Here is a 17,428-nt window from a genome sequence, read left to right on the forward strand (position 1 = left end):
CTGTTGCATTGATGCGCAGAGACCCAACTTTCTCCAGAACATTGCTTCAGGTATAGCACTATTCTCTGCCCCAAAACCTGCCACAGTCCAAGGTGTGAATGCAGACTGGCTTTGGTGTGGAGGTTAGGCTCTGGCATGCAGTACATGATGTAAATCATGAGAGTTGGTTGCCAAAATGTAAAGGTCTGTGTAGAGCCATATCAGTTGGACCCACATGTTAAAATAACTATTCTGGGTCTTGGAAAGTGTTGGGAGGAGACAGCGTCTTCCCACACCCCTAGGTGATACCGAATAAGGCAACAACCTTTAGAAAACTCATTCTGGGAGCAGGGGGGAGGAGGGTACGCACAAAGGGGGTGAATGATCACTGTCATTCATGTATTAGGAGCTATAGAAGAGACGCAAATGCAAACTCCACCTTAGACAAATGGCAGCCATCCTGGAGTTATATGGTACAGCACATGCTCCCAGAGCTCAGAGCATTCTCATGCAGCAAAATCCTTTGCTGATATTTTTCCTGTTTATCAAAATAAACACGTGTTACCTTTGCAAGCGCATCGTGGGCCTTCTTCCCTAGCGGGGTGTTTTTTTCTGGTTTGAGCGTACAGGCGGGTGCTTTCATTTGGTGACCCTGACGTGATCCCAGCACCACCCCAATGCCTGCAGGCTCACAGGTCGCTACTCCAGAGGGGCCGCACCCACCTACAGTGACCAGTACCCAAAACACATAATATCAAGTGGTTTACAGGAGCCGTCTTTGCAGAGTTCCTGTCTGCTCCTTGGAGCGGGGCGCGGCTCTGGAGAGAGTGCAAGCTGGTGTTGGAATGCTGTGATGGAGGAGTTCAGGTGAACACTTGCATGTGAGTCTACTCTTGCAAGTGGTAACGATTGGGGGAAGGGTATATGGGAAATTGTGAAGAGTTGTGAGCACATGGAGTACACAAGTATTGTTGAAGTGTGGTCGTGGGTTGTGTGGTTTATAATTATTATTGAATTTTTATGGAGGATATTATGGAAAGGAAAATGGAGTATTAGGGAACTGCCCCAAGTGAGAGGAGAAGGTGGTACCACTTATATTGTGTAACGGAGGAAAAAGGAAATACATAGGAGCTCTGTATAATTAGTGGGCTTGGGGAACAGTAGTGGTTGTTGTTTTAGCTTTTTATTTAAGTGTATACTGTCTCTGTTCTTATTGTGTAGGGTGGAGGCCCAAGGAGGTGCAATCTATAAATAGTGGTGTGTGTTGAGTGAGTGAGGTGTGAGAGTAGGTGTGTTTGAAGGGGGGGTAAGTAGCGTGGGCTGATGGGGAGGAGGGAACGACAATCTGATTTTTTTACTGTGACTTTTGCAGCATGCACAGCATGCGATTAGGGGAGGAATATACGCTTTATGATGCATACCCCCTAGCAATGGGAAAGGAAACGCCTTTAGAGTACATGTACAAGGCCCTGCCCTTCTACCAGGAAAATATTGAGAAATATAACAAACAATAGGTTACAGAAACACGTGGGGGATGCTTAACTCCTGACCAGAGCAGGGCACCCACAATGAGGGAATTCTGGAACATGTGACCACCTTCCTAGCAGCAAAATATAAGGATAAACAACTGCCAGAGAGAAAGGAACTTATGGAAAATGATTGAGCAGGTAGAAGAGACCAATGAGGGAGGGGCACCGCACGCTGAAGCAGAGGGGACCTGCCATAACACGAGGGGTTATACTTATTAGCTGCAGTGCCGGCAACAGGATATAGCAACCCGACCTATGTGTCTATGCATGCCGCTGTCCGCAACCCTCCTATACACCTCTAGCAATAGCCCTGCCCCAAGACTGTGCAGGACAGAAGGAACTAGAAGAGGTGCTAGAATCAGCAAGGGCATAGTTAGCGCGACTGAGGGTAGTGCAGAGTGAAACAAAGGAGAAGGGGTTACACAAATCGACAGCAGGATACTTTTTGTTCAGAGAGGACAGTACGGCCATAAAGGACATGCTTATAGAAAAGAAAGAGAATGGGCAGGCAGCCAACACTGGGTACAGAACTTAAATGTATGAGAGAGGGCTAGGTAGGGGAATGGAGGAGGAGGGGTGGAGCACCATGGATGAATTTGAAGATGACGGAGAGGGAGAATTCTCCAGAATGGCTCATTTCCATCACCTACTGAGTCCCTCAGCAGCTTTGCTGGATTTCTAGGATGCATTTTTCTCACCTGGTAAGAGTGTGAGCCTTTTTTTCCCCACTCTTACCTGTGTTTTGCTCTGTGTGTTTAAGATGTTTGTGTTCATAGACTGTGGAGCCTCACCTACTCCATAGGCATCTTCTTTTTACTATGTGTTACACAGGACCTTCAGTGCAGTGACACATGGTTGTCTTTTTAGACTTCCCAATTCAAATTCCATTTTCTGGGACTGACTACTGTCTCCTAGAACATGTAAAGTTGCCATTAACTTTATTAGTCTTTTTAAATTCACAGACCCAGTACAAACTATCTTACATAGAGTTCTGGAAAAGGTTAATAGTTATCCCTTTTTGTCTGTTTCTCATGGAACATTCTTTTTTTTTCCCTTTTCATTAAGATTTCACTGGTGGCAGTGGTATCTACCCTATGTTTCCTACCGTAGTTATTTTAAATAGCCTTGGTATTGTTTTAGGCTATCTTAGTAGCCTCGAACTTAAACCAGCTGGACTACATGTACTTGTATATGGTTCCGGCTGGGTTTATTTGCCATTTCTTTTTGTAAAAGTCTTTCTCGTGTTTTACTCTGCTTGCCAAACCAGGTTTGGTTCCTTTGTTCGCCATCCTTTGGTGTGCTTCTGCACAGAAGCCCTCCTTAGGCGCCTGAATGTCTGAGGGGGACAGGATGTGAGGGAAGGGTTTGAGACTCCCTGCACATGGTCTCCTTGGAGACCCATGTTGCACTCTGTGTGACTGGCTGTGGGGACAGTCCCTCTGGGACAGTCACCCTGCTCTGTGATTGACAGCCAGGCTGTGTGAATGGGGGAAAACTGCATAAAAAGCAGGTCTCTGGGACTGTGAAGGCAGAGTCGCCACTGGATCAAGAGAACCGAAGAGGAGCTGACAGAAGAGCACCTCTTCCATGACTGAAGCTCCCTTTGAAGCCCTACTGCGGGTCCGAATCTTCAAACTTTGACGACAGGGAAGATCTGCAAGGAATCTTCTCTCCTTGAGCTGGTGGTATCAACCAGTTCGCCAAACTGCAAGCCAGGCCTCCCTCCTCTGGTCGAATTTGCTGTGCACAGCTACAGTGAACCAGATAGCCAGGAGGACCGAACCCTGCTTAGGTTTTAAGGAACACACTTTTTATTTGTTGCTTTGCTCTGCTGCTGGTTTCTTCCCTGGGCAGTGCAGGACCCTCCAGTCTTCCTAATTCGTGTCAGTCCAACAGTCGCTTCAGGAACCGTAAGACTGCAGGACCTGCCAGGAACGTCCGCCTCAGCTACAGCCTTCTGCTCCATTTAAGGTACTGTTCAAATCCGGTAGTTTGTTCCGTCTGACCGCGGTAAAAATGCTTGAAATCTTTTGCCAATCCGAGGGCTTGTCCTTCTCTATTATTTAAAGTAACTTTTCATCCGACCAACTTCGTTCTGAACTCTTGGCAAAAACTTAACTGCAAACTACTCTGAACTGTGTGATCCTCTGCAAAGACTTTGGTTCATTGACTTTGGCCCAGGCTTCTTGATTTGATTTCCTCACTGTAGTTACTTTTTCTAGATTGCCCTGCTTACTTACCTGTTGGTGCTGCTCAACGTTTGTCTAACTTTGTATTTCCCTCCCTTTTACATTACTGGAGTGCCATTTTGCTCACACTTCATTTTGAGCTTAACTTGTCCAGAATCTATTGGTGTGGTGTAGTGTATTAAGATTATGATTTGTCAACTGCTTGATAATAGTGAAATGTTTTATAACTGATGTGTAAATAAATGTATATTCTTTTACTCAGAAACCTTGAGTCAGTGTTTGTTTGAACCATAGCAATTGCTGTCCTTTCTGTAACTATTGATACTGCTCACTTACTCTTGAGATAAGTCTGGCTGCTCAGCCATTGCTACCACTTTACTGTGTAGTACAGGCTTGTACCAAAGGTGAATTTGTACTGTCACTTGTAGTTTTAATTGTGTGTGGTGTTCCCAAAGGGTACTGCATATGATTCTGCCTAACAGGAGGAAGCACAGCAATCCCTCGACATAACACCTCGGGTGGAAAGCTTGTGGGGTGAGAGAGTACGGACTCATGGCCACATGACGGTAGCAAGGGTAGATTATGTGTCAAAAGAAAGGAAAGGAGCAGATCTACAGATGATCCTGATACATAAAGGTTTGGGTAGAGTGCTGTATGTGCTGTGGGCGCAGATGTGCAAAAACAATTTGATAAAAGCACTCCCGCCATTGACAACCAGAGTGGGGAAATGGATATACACATTTGAGAAACAGACAGCGAGCATGCCCCTTGCAGTAAGCGACATGAAAAGTGTGTTAGTGTCGATAATGGGAGAGCAAGAGCGTGATGTGTGAATTAAAGCAGGATACCCAACGGTGAGGTTAGATGACGATGAGCATGATGGCACACCTTTCAACATTATCAGGGCACAGGTGGGGGGAGCACCTACCCAGATACGCCAAATTTCACATTATTAAGATTCAGGAGCTGTGGAGAGCAGAGACTGGGGACCATTGGGACCGATCAATTCCTCTTTTCCATTTTGCCATCAAACAGGGCTTACCAACGGAATTGCAGAAGGCCCTAGACATAATTACAGGCCTTGAGGCAAAGGGGTGGGCGGAAATACAGACAATAATTATACACCCCTGCAAGTCAGAAAAGAAACATGAAAAGGAAGTGGCCCAGCTGCTGCAGGCAAATGAGGCAAAGCTAGTGCAGAAGAAGTTGGCTAAAGTAGCTGTAGAAGGGGTGGTATGCGCCCTCGCACAAACAGAGGTAACATGGGGCGTGCAGGGTCGGTTTGAGGGGGTCCAGATGGCAGCAATGTAGCCAGAAGGGGGACAAAGGCAGTGGGGAGTAGAACAGAAGTACCACACCCAGGAGTGGCAACAAAGAGGTCAGTAGCATGAGAGTGGTGGGTTTAGGGGAGCCAGAGGGGGCTTTGAAGGAATGAGGACAAGAGGAGCAGGAATGGGTCCCTCCCAGTGTTGGAACTGCGTCAAGTGGGGACACTTTTTGAGGGAATGCAGAAACAGGCCAGGGGGCGGATATAAAAAGTAAAATACATACTACCCACCACCCCAGAGCACACTGAATATAATGACTCTGAGGATGACCTCATCCCCTATGAGATACACCAAGCTTATACGCAACTGCCAACCCGTCCCCCAGGGGCACAAACACAGCAAATACAGCACCAACAGCAGCAGTACCCACATCTTATGTACCAGCAAGAAAGCAGTAATATGCACACACCCAACAAAGTTTCGAATTGTCCATAGTACCATATAGAGGGGTGAGCGTGATGGGTACAAACCTGTTCACGTTCCCAGGGTCCAACACCTATCCAGATTAGGACAGCCCACAGAGAGCGCTTGCCTGACCAGTCCTATCTATGACAGTTCACCCTGATGAGGAACCCTTCATTTTTATGCTTGACTCAGGTGCCACAAAATCATGCATCAATGAGGGGGATTTCCCACTCTCGGGCAAAATTCTTGACACGCAGGTCTTCTCTGGGGCTGTCTCCACAGTTCCATAAAATGAAGAGGTTGACATCAAAATAGTGGGAAGGTGGTGCGGGCCTCCCTACTGTATTGCGAAAGTTCACCAGTTAACTTCTTGGGCAGGGACCCGCTCAACAAGCTTAACATGAAGATTTCATTCACTGACAACGTTATAGTTTGTGCTACACCACGGATGTGCACTATAGGAGCAATGTTGATAATGCATGCAGTGGGAGGAGAGGTGGTGGTTTGGGGGATTCCCATCGACCGGGACATGTTTGTGTATGGAATAACTGTGCTTGTAAAGGTGGTGCCTCAAATTGGCAAAGCTTGACGGGGAGTGCCCTCAGATTTCATTATTCGCCCTGTTGTGTCGCCTGAATTGGCACCAGGTACTATACTGTCCCTAGATTTTCAAGGATTGGTGGTCTCAGCAAAAAGGATTGTGGTGATAGGGACTGGCCAACATGTTTGTGAGTGGTGCACAGTACTTTGCATTGACCCTACAATACCTCTGAAGGAGGTTGCAGACATAGAATTGTTTGGGGACAGACCTGGGGACAGAGAAATTGTGTTGGAAATATGTATCCCTTATGAAATACTGGTGCAGTACAGGAAGGTCTGGTGTCCCATAATGGCCCTCACAACTCCAGCCCTGTTTCTGGATATGGTCTTAGAGCAGTTATCCCAGAGACTGTGGACGACTAACCCCCATAACGTAGGGCTCCTGCAGGGAGTAACCCCAGTACATATTACACTAAAACCAGCAGCAGTGCTGCCACAAGTGAAACAGTACCCACTTTCAAGGGAGGCAGAAGAAGGAATAAACAATATAATAAGTGCCTTGCTTACCCAAGGGACAATTGTGCCATCCACCTCCCTATGCAATATGGCTATAAACCCTGTGAAAAAGGCAACAGGGGGGAGTTTGAGGATGATTCAGGACTTAAGCCCCCTCAATGATATTGTACAGCAAGAGTTTCCTGTGGTTTCCAACCCTGTCACAATTGTATGCAGCATCCCCAAGGAAGCAACGCACTTCACGGTGGTCAACTTAAAAACACATTTTTCTCCATGCCATTACACACCAACTCCAGTTACCTCACCACCTTTACCCATGGGGGAATGAGATTCAAACACAGAAGACTGCCTCAGGGGTACTGTCAGAGCCCCAGTATCTTTAACAGAATATTACACACAGATTTAGGCAACATCCAAGTGCCCAGCACGAACATCCAGTACGTTGATTAATTGCTTGTATGCAGCAACTGTGAAAAACAGTGCAGACAGGACTCCCTTAGACTCTTAAAACTCCTAGCCTGCATGGATAGTTGACTATGCAGCATAAACAAGGCCGATCTTACAGAGCCTCAAGGATGCACAAAAGACTGACAACAAGGTGGTATGGACTGAAGAGATGGTACAGGGCTTTAATGATCTCAAGGAAATAATATCAATGGCCCCAGTGTTAGCAACACCAGATTACACACAGGAATTGTTTCTATTGTCCCACTCCAATGGCCAACTCATGACTTCAGTACAGATCCAAAATAGCGCAGTGGGACACAGCCACTGGCCTATTATAGTGGCAGGTTAGACATAGTGATGCAGGGCCAGTTTGCATGTGAACAGGCTCTTGCAGCAGCAATGTTTGCCATAGAGAAGAGTTCCACAATTCTAACAGGCTGTTTTGTCACCCTCTATGTAGAACATGACATCTTTGCAATCATAGACATATTTAAATCCACCTTGACCACCCAAAGAGCATCAGCATATGAAACTATTCTCTCTAGCACAAATATTCACATTGTGCGATGCAAAACAGTACATCCACAACCTTCATTACAGAAGCATGCACTGATGAAGATTTAGCACAACATGACTGTGTGACATACGAGGGTGAGGAGGATGACATCCTTAAAGCAAATGACAGGTCACTCAAAGGGGGGGGGAGGTCCTCTTCCTTGACCAGTCAGTGAGAATTGTGAGGACACCAGCCTCAGACACACAGGGACGGTGGTAGTACACCTAGCAGATGGCAAATATGAGAATTGATTTAAAAAGGCTGCCAATGCATTATTCCACCCAGGCAGCAGAACTCATTGCACTAACTGTGTACTGTAAGCATCACAGGGGTGACACATGACCATCTATTTGGTATAGGCACACAACACTACCACTGTGAATGCCGGTCTCTCACAGTGAAAGAAGAGGGGCTTTAGAATGGCTGACAGGTACAGCACACCACACTGCTAAATAAACTTATCTTCACACTGTGCCAAACTTCTGTCATGGCGGTCATCAAATACACCACCCACACTAATAACACTGACAAAGTGTCACTCGGAAATGCTGCCAAATGTGTGGCATACCTCCCAGTTCCCAATGTAACTGAATATTTCCTCATGACACCTGCAACTGATCAGCACCCCAATGGCTACAATGCCATGTCTATTGGGCAAATGAATGAATTACAGGGGAGCGCCCCGGATGTGGAAAAGCAATTGTGGGTAAAAAGAGGGTGCACAAAATCCCCTACAGACCTATTGTGGAGGCAGGAATGCAAAGGAAAGATTGTGATGCTACATAACTTACTCATAACAGCATTTGATCAGCTGCATCACACCTCCCAACGCTCCAAGCACCCGATTGATGCAGACATACTGGAGGAATGGCTTGTTTGAAATATCCAGGAACACCTGAAAAACATGCTCATTAGATGCATCACATGTCAAAGTTTCAGTACAGTTATGACCCTACGAAAGTTGAGAGGCCTTCTACTATGCCCTACTGGGCCATTCTGTGAATTGCATATCGACTATGCTGACATGGGATAGAGGTGCGGGGGTCCAGATATTTAATTGTTGTTGTCTACCCCTTCTCACGTTGGGTGGAGGCAGACACATTTCTGATCCCCGAAGTGTTACCGACGATGGGGCATGTGCAATGTGTTGGGGTCAGATAATGAGACACACTTCTTTAATTAATTGTTTAAAGAGATCACTGCACTGCTTGGCATCAAACACCAGATGTGTACGATTTATCACTCCCAGGCCAACGGGGTTGTGGAAAAAATCAACAGATTGCTAAAGAGTAAACTGTCTAAGCTTTGCACCACGTTAAAGAAAAACTGGGTGCATTTTCTGCCCTTGGCCCTTTTTAGTTTGTGCACACAGCCCAGCAAGGACCACCATCTATCACCAGTAACTGGCTGTCACATACACACCCCAATATCTCCCATCAGAAGATCGTCAGATGCGCACAGGGCAGCAGTGGTTATAGGCGACATATATAAAGACTATTTGACAACCCATACACACGCCATTAAATGTATTTCCTGACAGATCGCACCACCACAATCACAGGAAGCCCCTGGCTCCACAGCTGACTCCATGAGTGATTCCCTGAGATCTTGTCTACGTTTAGTTCTTTGTTCGTAGGTGGAACAGCCCAAGGTTCAACTGACCTTTGAAGTAGTCTATGCCACTCCTCTTGTGCCAAAGTGAAGGGTCTCCGGTAATGGATCCACATGTCCGACATTCGGAAGGCTCCTTCAAATGCTGTACCATCACTTTAATAATTGGCAGTGGGTATCTACCTCATTTATTTTCCTACTGCCATAGCTCCAATGTCTGTTTCACGCCTTCCCCAACTGCGTACAAATGCAAAAGCTGCTACAGCACTCAGTTTACACAGCCAAGCCCTCTCTTGTGCTTGCCTTTATGCATCTCTCTCTCTCTCTCTCTCTCTCTCTCTCTCTCTCTCTCTCTCTCCCTCTCTCTCTCTCTCTCTCTCTTTCTCTCCCTCTCTTTTGTGTGCATACATTTTGCCTTTCAGATTCATCAACAGCATGGAACCAGCACCCTTGGATAACTCAATATATGAGAAAATGGCTCAAGCACATTCAGACCATTCAATAAAGGTTACATGTGATTCTAACGAACGAAATCCCAAAGAATGAAATAATAACGAATGAAAAAAAGTATAATTTTTGTTTTAACTTGGGCCCACCAAAGCACATGTTTCCTCATGCTTTTTACTCCACCACAGAGCCCCCCTACACCTTTTAATCCTTCACCCCATCCCCTCATATTTAATTTTCAAATTTCTTTTGTTATTATTTCATTTGTTGATTTCTTTCTTTAACATCACTGCATACCATTAGAAAATGTTATAATGTTGATGTTAGGTCTAGATTTTTATATTTGTATTTCTGTGCTCTGCATATTGTAGCTATTGTATTTGCCATTTACATGATTAGTTTGGGAATCATAACCGGATATACAGGGGTACCCACACGTGCAACGAGACATGCCCGAAGACAAAAATATGATGCATATAGTGGACTTGGTTTAGATGCTATAGAGGATGTAGATCATCCTGAGCTGTCTAACAGTTGGTGCACTGATATGAGTGTAGTGGGAAGAAATAGAGTGAATGGAAGCTGATATGTGTGTTCATTGACACTGCATGCCTCAGGGAGACCCAAGGCCCTAGCGTCACAGGAAGTATCAATTATAGAGGCACAATGCCTAGCACATCTTGTGCTGAGTAGGCTCAGAGGCACTTTCCAGGCACACAATGTAAGACTTGAAGTGGTGGATGCAGATCGCCTGAAATTCAACAACAACCCAAAAAGCAACAAATGACTAAAGAGACCCTATCTAGTAATAGAAGGACTGAAATACTCCACTAACAAATGGCAAGAAACAAGAGAGAGCTGCATGGCAGAGGGCCTCATAGAATAAAAGTGGGATATGATGAAGGGGGTTCTGACAAGGGTGGGCGCTGCATCTGCACACTTCTGGACTGAACACATCACACAATTAACATGGATTGAACCAATAGAGAAACCAGTAAAAGTTAACGGAGAAGAACAATATGAACTTTGCTTTTACAGTGCTGGAATGATACCTGTAGGATCTAATGAACACCGTAACAAAACTCTACAAATTCCTGATCTCAAGAAAGGAACAACAGAAGTTATGGATTACTACTGGGTGTGTGGCCAACAAGCGTACTTGCAACTCCCACCATCATGGAGTGGCAATTGTTCGATAGCCACACTACACTCAGCGCTACTTGTAATCCCAAGAGCACATCTGCAAGATGTGCCAACAGAAACTTTTTCCCCTACCCCTTGCCTGTGAAAACATAAAAATTGATATGAGGCTGTGAAGCCCAAAGGAAACACACCAACACAGGTTACAAAGGACATACAAAGTGCTTTATTTAAAAGCTACAACAGTTACCAAAGTCAATTGACAAACGGATAGCTATTCGGCTCTCAGAGTAATGTAACGAACTTCAACGAGGGTTCGATGCATTAGTAGAGAGACCGTACATTGGAGTACTTGGGCTTTTATATCCTTTATCCAGCCCTTGGCCAACCCCCTCGCGGGTTAACCATTCTTGGGACCAGGCCTAGGGTTCCTTGCCAGGTCAATCCCATAATGTATGCATTTTGATCAGTTCCACTGATACAATTGTTCATTTACACATAGGTCAGGGATAGGACAAGGTCTCAGTTCGCGACCACGACAAGTGGCCTGCAGGCATATTAATTATTTTGTGTGTGTGGAGGTCACAACGGCCAGAATCTCACTCAGAATGTCAGTCGGCCTCCATTTTGATGTTCAGGGTGACTTCCACTTTACAAGAGAACCTAAAATGGCGGCTGAATCCAAGATGGCGACTTACATAACTTTTCGTTAAGGTCAAAACCTTGCCGCGGAGTCTATTTACATGATAGTTTAGACAACTTGGCGTAGGCCAATACACATTCAAATACTGCGATAGGAGGCATAATATTGTTTCAATTCCAACAGACCCTCCTTTTGGCCTATGCCAAGTGCTAATATAATTTCTAATACTTTTGCAAATAACTCCATGTGTTGTCATCCATATATCCCGAATCATTGTCTGTAATATCTATAGCCATTAGGTCGTTCATCAGAACCTCTTGTAACACAAACTCTTTAGATGCTGTATCTGGGGCATATATTCTTTGCCCTATTGTGCTCACTGCTTGGGCACAACATCCCCCTAGCATTCCACATATACTCGGAAGACATTGAAAACAGCAACAAAGGAATAGCAGGATCCCCAAAATAACTAGAATAACAGAAAGCACCTTCCAGCCCCAAGATCGTAAAGAATCCCAAAACCAGGTACTAAGATACCAATCTCCTACAGGGATATGTACTTCAGAATTAAGAGTATGCAAGTTCTGTATTGCTTTAAAAATTGTCGGCGAGGAATCTGGCACGAAAACACAGCAAGCGGACCCCACTAGTTTGAATACTCCACCTCGTTCTGCCAGAATGACATCTAATGCCATCCGATTTTGGAGTGCTACCAATCTTATTGCTTTTTGTTCTAGTGTCATATTGTAGAGTATATCCGTGGTCCGGTTGATCGTTCTCTCCAGTACCCTTGCTAATCCCCTAATGTTCTCAGAGTTTGTTATTTGTCCCCAAAAGGGCACAACTGATTTTGCTATATCTCCCAATACTTGCCCAGGGGTATCTCCGTTCTCGTCCCGCCGTGGGCGAGCCTTAGAAACCTCCAATGTACTAGCTACAAATACCCCAGGTAACAGGATTCCTAAATAACAAGTTCCCTGCCAATCCTTGGGCAACCAGGGAAATGCTAAACTACCACAAACAAAATAAACAGGCCCCCCTACATACAGGGGCCTGTTTTCTCCAGTCAAATTTACAGTGTTCATACAACCTTCGAAATCTCACATTGGCCGAGTGCCGTTTCTTTGTACACAAAAGGGGACCGAGTCAGGGCTATGATTTATAGAGTAAGAAGGAGGTACAGCGTCCTTATTGCCTATCGTAGCCATTTTAAAGGAAATTAAAATTTGAAAAGGAAGAGACAGTTTATCAGACGGCCTAATAGAAGCGACATTAGGTTTACTTCTATTCGCAAAAAGCGAGCATCCCAGGGGAGTTAATTCACGTTTCTCAAAATCATTCAGATTAGTTCCATCAAAATTCCATTAGATGCTATCATTCCAACGGCCAAAGAATAGTGCTCTAAGAGAGGCATAGCAAGCAGTCGTTAAAGGTAAAGGGTGAATATACCATCCCAGTCCTTTGTTCCCATGTTGCGGTAGATGAGTACAAATCCAACAATTACTCTTATTAAAAATGGCATGCGTTGCATTCATTACCATCATTAGAGTGTTATTATGATATTTTTGTCTATGTTGGGAGTCTCTAGGGGACAGAGTGTGAAGGTGTACAGAGGGAGTCAAAGCAGTAGGTACAATCTCGGTCGGTAGTAAAGGTTTTAGAGGATAGATTTCTTCAAAGTACCAAAGTCCTACAGCAGTAATTACAAAAATAACAATTATCATTATCAAAACACAGCAGTACGTTTTCGGGGCCCAGGCACATTGTTCATTGTCCAAGTTGGTCACCCCCTTAGTCAAAAGTCCAGTGCGGGGAGCAGCAGTGGAGGTGGCAGGCATTGTAGTTCCTCAATCGACGACCCCAATGTTCGTTGCTGGCGACGCTACGGTCGCGCGATTTCTTAGTCCTTCCCAACCCTAGCCAGCAGAATCCCTTTTGTTCAACAGAAACTTTCTTATACAAAAGAAAACTTCCAATCACTTCCCTTTTCCAAATGCACGGAAAACCCATGCAGTAGTTCTATTTTCTTCGTCGAAGATTGTACCTGGTGGTACCCAAGATTGTTTGATCCGCAAATAAGGTGTTGTCACTTCCTGAGGGAAGCGACGTATTGGAGGTGACGGAAGTCGCAGAGCTTGAAACAGTATTTTCCGGATGTGATTTTTCAAGAGAGTGCGGAGACGAAATGGACTGTTCCCCAAGCTCCTCGGGCTCAGAGAAATTCTCCGACGCACTCACAGCGCTGTTTGCTACTACAGGATCAGAGATTGTAGCATCAGCGAAGGGTTCTGCTTCTTCTGTAACGTGTGGCGTCGGGTGAGGAAGTTTCTTGACATGCGTCGCGTGGATCCAGTGTTTCTTTCCAGCCACCCGCACTGCTGTCCGGGTGACCAACAGCACCTGGTAGGGTCCCTTCCAACGAGGAGCGAGACAGGAAGACCTTTCGTAGGCCTTCACTAGGACCCAACTTCCAGGCTGTATATCGTGTCCTGGGCCCGTGAACCGTACAGGTAAAGCTGAAAACACCTGGTGATAAATGAAATACAGGTTTTTAGTTAACTGGTTACAGTAGTCTACAAGCAATACATTTTCCACCTCTCTCAGGGCTTTAGGTTTTGGGAGACCCCAAATATTAGCAGGTTTCCCCATCACTACCTCAAATGGAGAAATCCCAGTCTTAGTTTGAGGTGTGGTACGCATAGCCAATAATACAATAGGTAAGGCATCTGGCCATTTCAGTTTGGTATCGGCACATGTTTTTGCAAGCTTATTCTTTAAGATACCATTGTGTCTTTCCACCAACCCAGCACTTTGAGGATGTCTAGCTGAGTGAAATCGTCTCTCAATACGTAAGGCTGTGCATATCTGCAAAATTACTGCTGCAACAAAATGAGGACCATTGTCCGACCAAATTACCCTTGGAAGCCCAAATCGAGGAAATAATTCTTTTACCATAATCTTTGCAGTGGTCATGGCGGTAACATCTTTAACGGGGAAAGCCTCAACCCATTTACTGAAGGCACAAATAATTACAAGAACATATTTCAGATTGTTACACCGTTCCATCTCAATAAAATCAAAGTGAATGACCTCGAAGGGAACAGAAGGGGGCCCAAAGCTTCCCCTTGGAGTTACTGTCCCCTTACCCACATTGTGCTGTAAGCAGATCATGCAATTTCGGACATGATGTTTGGCAGTCTCCGGAATCTTGTTATTCACCCAAACTTGTTCTAACATTTTCATGATCTGCTGAGCACACACATGTGTAGGACCGTGTGCCATCGTAACCATTGCCAGTACGTATGAATCAGGGAGCAACCATTTTCCTTCAGATGTATCCACCCAACACCCATCACCATCTAGTTTCCCCATTCCTCCGGCCCACCTTTTAGATTCTTCTACTGTGTCATCAGTTTGAATATCTCGCACAGACCCAATACCTTCATCCATTATATAAGCATCTTTCATTTCCCTCAAAGCATACATGTCCGTGCTAAGGTCTGTGGCCGTTTGCCTGGCTATCAGGTCCGCAAAAGCGCTCCCTTTTCCCACATCATCTATGACCTTACGATGTGCTGCACATTTCATGATCGCTAACTGCCTAGGGAGTGAGAGTGCCGAGAGTAATTGCACTATCAAGGGGCCATGCTGGATCTTGGTCCCATGTGAGGTCAGGAACCCTCTTTCCGACCAGAGCCTCCCAAAGTTGTGAGCCACCCCAAAGGCGTACTGGCTATCAGTATATATATTTACTATACGCCCTTGGGAGAGTTCACAAGTTCGGGTCAATGCTATAATCTCTGCGGCCTGCGCGGAGTTATGCGAAATTCTCTTAGTTTCAACAACTTTACTCAATGTAGTAACTGCATAAGCAGCTGTAGATGTACCATCTGAAAGTTTGAAGCAGGAGCCATCACAAAACAGCTCCCCTTCTGCATTGTCCAAAGGAGTATCTATAAGATCTATCCTGCCCTTCGTTTCTTGTTCAGTGGTATACAGGCAATCATGTAATCCTTCGTCACCGCAAACAGTGTTTTGCGGGAAAGGTAAGAGTTCAGCCGGATTAAGAACACAACACCTCTTAATTTAAATGTGAGGGGCAAACAGAATTAATTCATACCTTGTTAACCGCGCAGAGGTGAGGTGTTGCGTTTGGGTTTTGTTCAATAGGATATCTACAGAGTGAGGTACCATCAAAATCAAATCATGGCCTAGGACCATTCCCTCACTCTGTTTTACAGACGCGGCAGCAGCAGCGACAGCTCGCAAACATCTTGGCAAAGCGCATGCGACAGGATCAAGGGCGGAGGAATAGTAGCCGCACGGCCTATTCTTCCCTCCGTGCTCCTGTGTTAACACAGCCAAAGCACATCCATCACATTCATGCACAAACAACACAAAGGCCTTGTCATAATTTGGAGTACTCAGAACCGGTGCAGAGCATAACGCGGTTTTGAGAAGCTCAAATGATCGTTGATGTTCCGATTCCCATGGCAGTGGCAGAGAAATGCCCTTCTTCATCAAAGCCAACATCGGTTTTATCACTAGTGAAAAGTTCGGGATCCACAACCTACAGTAAGAAGCCATACCTATTAAGGCTCTGACTTCCTTCTGTGTATTTGGAACATACATGCCAGAAATGTGTTTTATTCTTTCAGGTGTCAATCTCCTCCCCTCCTTTGACAGGAAGTACCCTAAATAGGCGACCTCCTGACAACAATATTGACATTTTTTGAACGAAGCTTTATGACCATTTATTGCTAGATGAACAAGCAACAGTATAGTGCCTTCTTTACAAGCACTTTCAGAGTCTGCAGCCAAAAGCAAATCATCAACATATTGAAGCAGTGTACATGTAGGTGGCAATTCAAGGGTGTCGAGCTGCTCTTTCAAAGCTCTACTATAAATGCTTGGACTTTCAGTATACCCTTGAGGTGCCCTTGTGAATGTAAATGAGCGTCCCCCCAAGGTGAACGCAAACAAATATCTACTTTCCTTATGTATAGGGATGCTAAAGAAAGCGTTTTTTAAATCCACAACGCTGAAGTGCGTAGCCTTAGCAGGGATCATTGTCAATATCGTCGTCACATCAGGCACGATTGGAAATTGTGGGGCGACAACTCTTTTAATAGCACGAAGATCAATTATGAACCGGTATGGAATTGCATTGTCGCCTTTCTTATATACAGGCAAGATCGGACTGTTACACAAACTACCTGTAATCTCCTCGATCACCCCACGATGCACAAAATCGGAGACAATGCATTTCAAAGCACGCTCGCCCTCAACTGATATTTTATACTGCGGAATGCGTGGTAGTTTCACTCCATGTTTCAAAACTATTTTAACGGGCTCAATCTGTAATACCCCGACATCATTGTCGTCAACCGCCCATAAACATTCCGGGACAATGCTAAACTCAGGAGGTAAAGGTCGAATCAGGAACTGAGAATTAGGAAGTTGCTGTGGTGAAACCGTCAGCCGTACTCCATCAGAGGAACAATGAATTGCTGCATTCAATTTCTTTAACAAATTCAACCCCAGCAAATTCTCTCCACAGTTCGAAGTGAGAAGGAAAGGGCAATGGTCTGTAAAGGGACCCAAAGAAACAGACACCGGTGAAGAAACCGGACAGACAATTGGTATACCAGAAAACCCTACGGAAACATTTGTTTGCCCTGACAGTGGAATGTTTGGAACCCGGGAATGATCAATGGAGCACTTCTGTGCTCCAGTGTCTATCAAAAACTGGTGTTTCCTATTCCCTACTAATAATTCAACGTAGGGGCCTTTCTGATTAACGGGAATAGGTGAAGGTTCCAAACCATGCTTCGGGCAATCCTAATGAAATAAAGTATCGTCAGAAGGAAGCTCTTCAGAGAGGTAGGCAGCAGAAGGGTGATCAAATATGTTCCTCGAGTCCACACTCGAGGTCTGATTTTCCTGCAAAAATGTTTGCTGAGGATCTTGTAAAAACTGACCTCTATCAGGGCCCCCTGCTCCAGGGCGGCCCCTAGGTCGTCTACCCATACTCCCAAACGCACTGTTTGACCTTTGTCGAAGGTCGGGGCACTGTGCTCGCCAATGACCTTCCTGGC

This window comes from Ambystoma mexicanum, chromosome 6p (genome assembly GCF_040938575.1).
Source record: "Ambystoma mexicanum isolate Mex_15411 chromosome 6p, UKY_AmexF1_1, whole genome shotgun sequence".
Classification (NCBI taxonomy): domain Eukaryota; kingdom Metazoa; phylum Chordata; class Amphibia; order Caudata; family Ambystomatidae; genus Ambystoma; species Ambystoma mexicanum.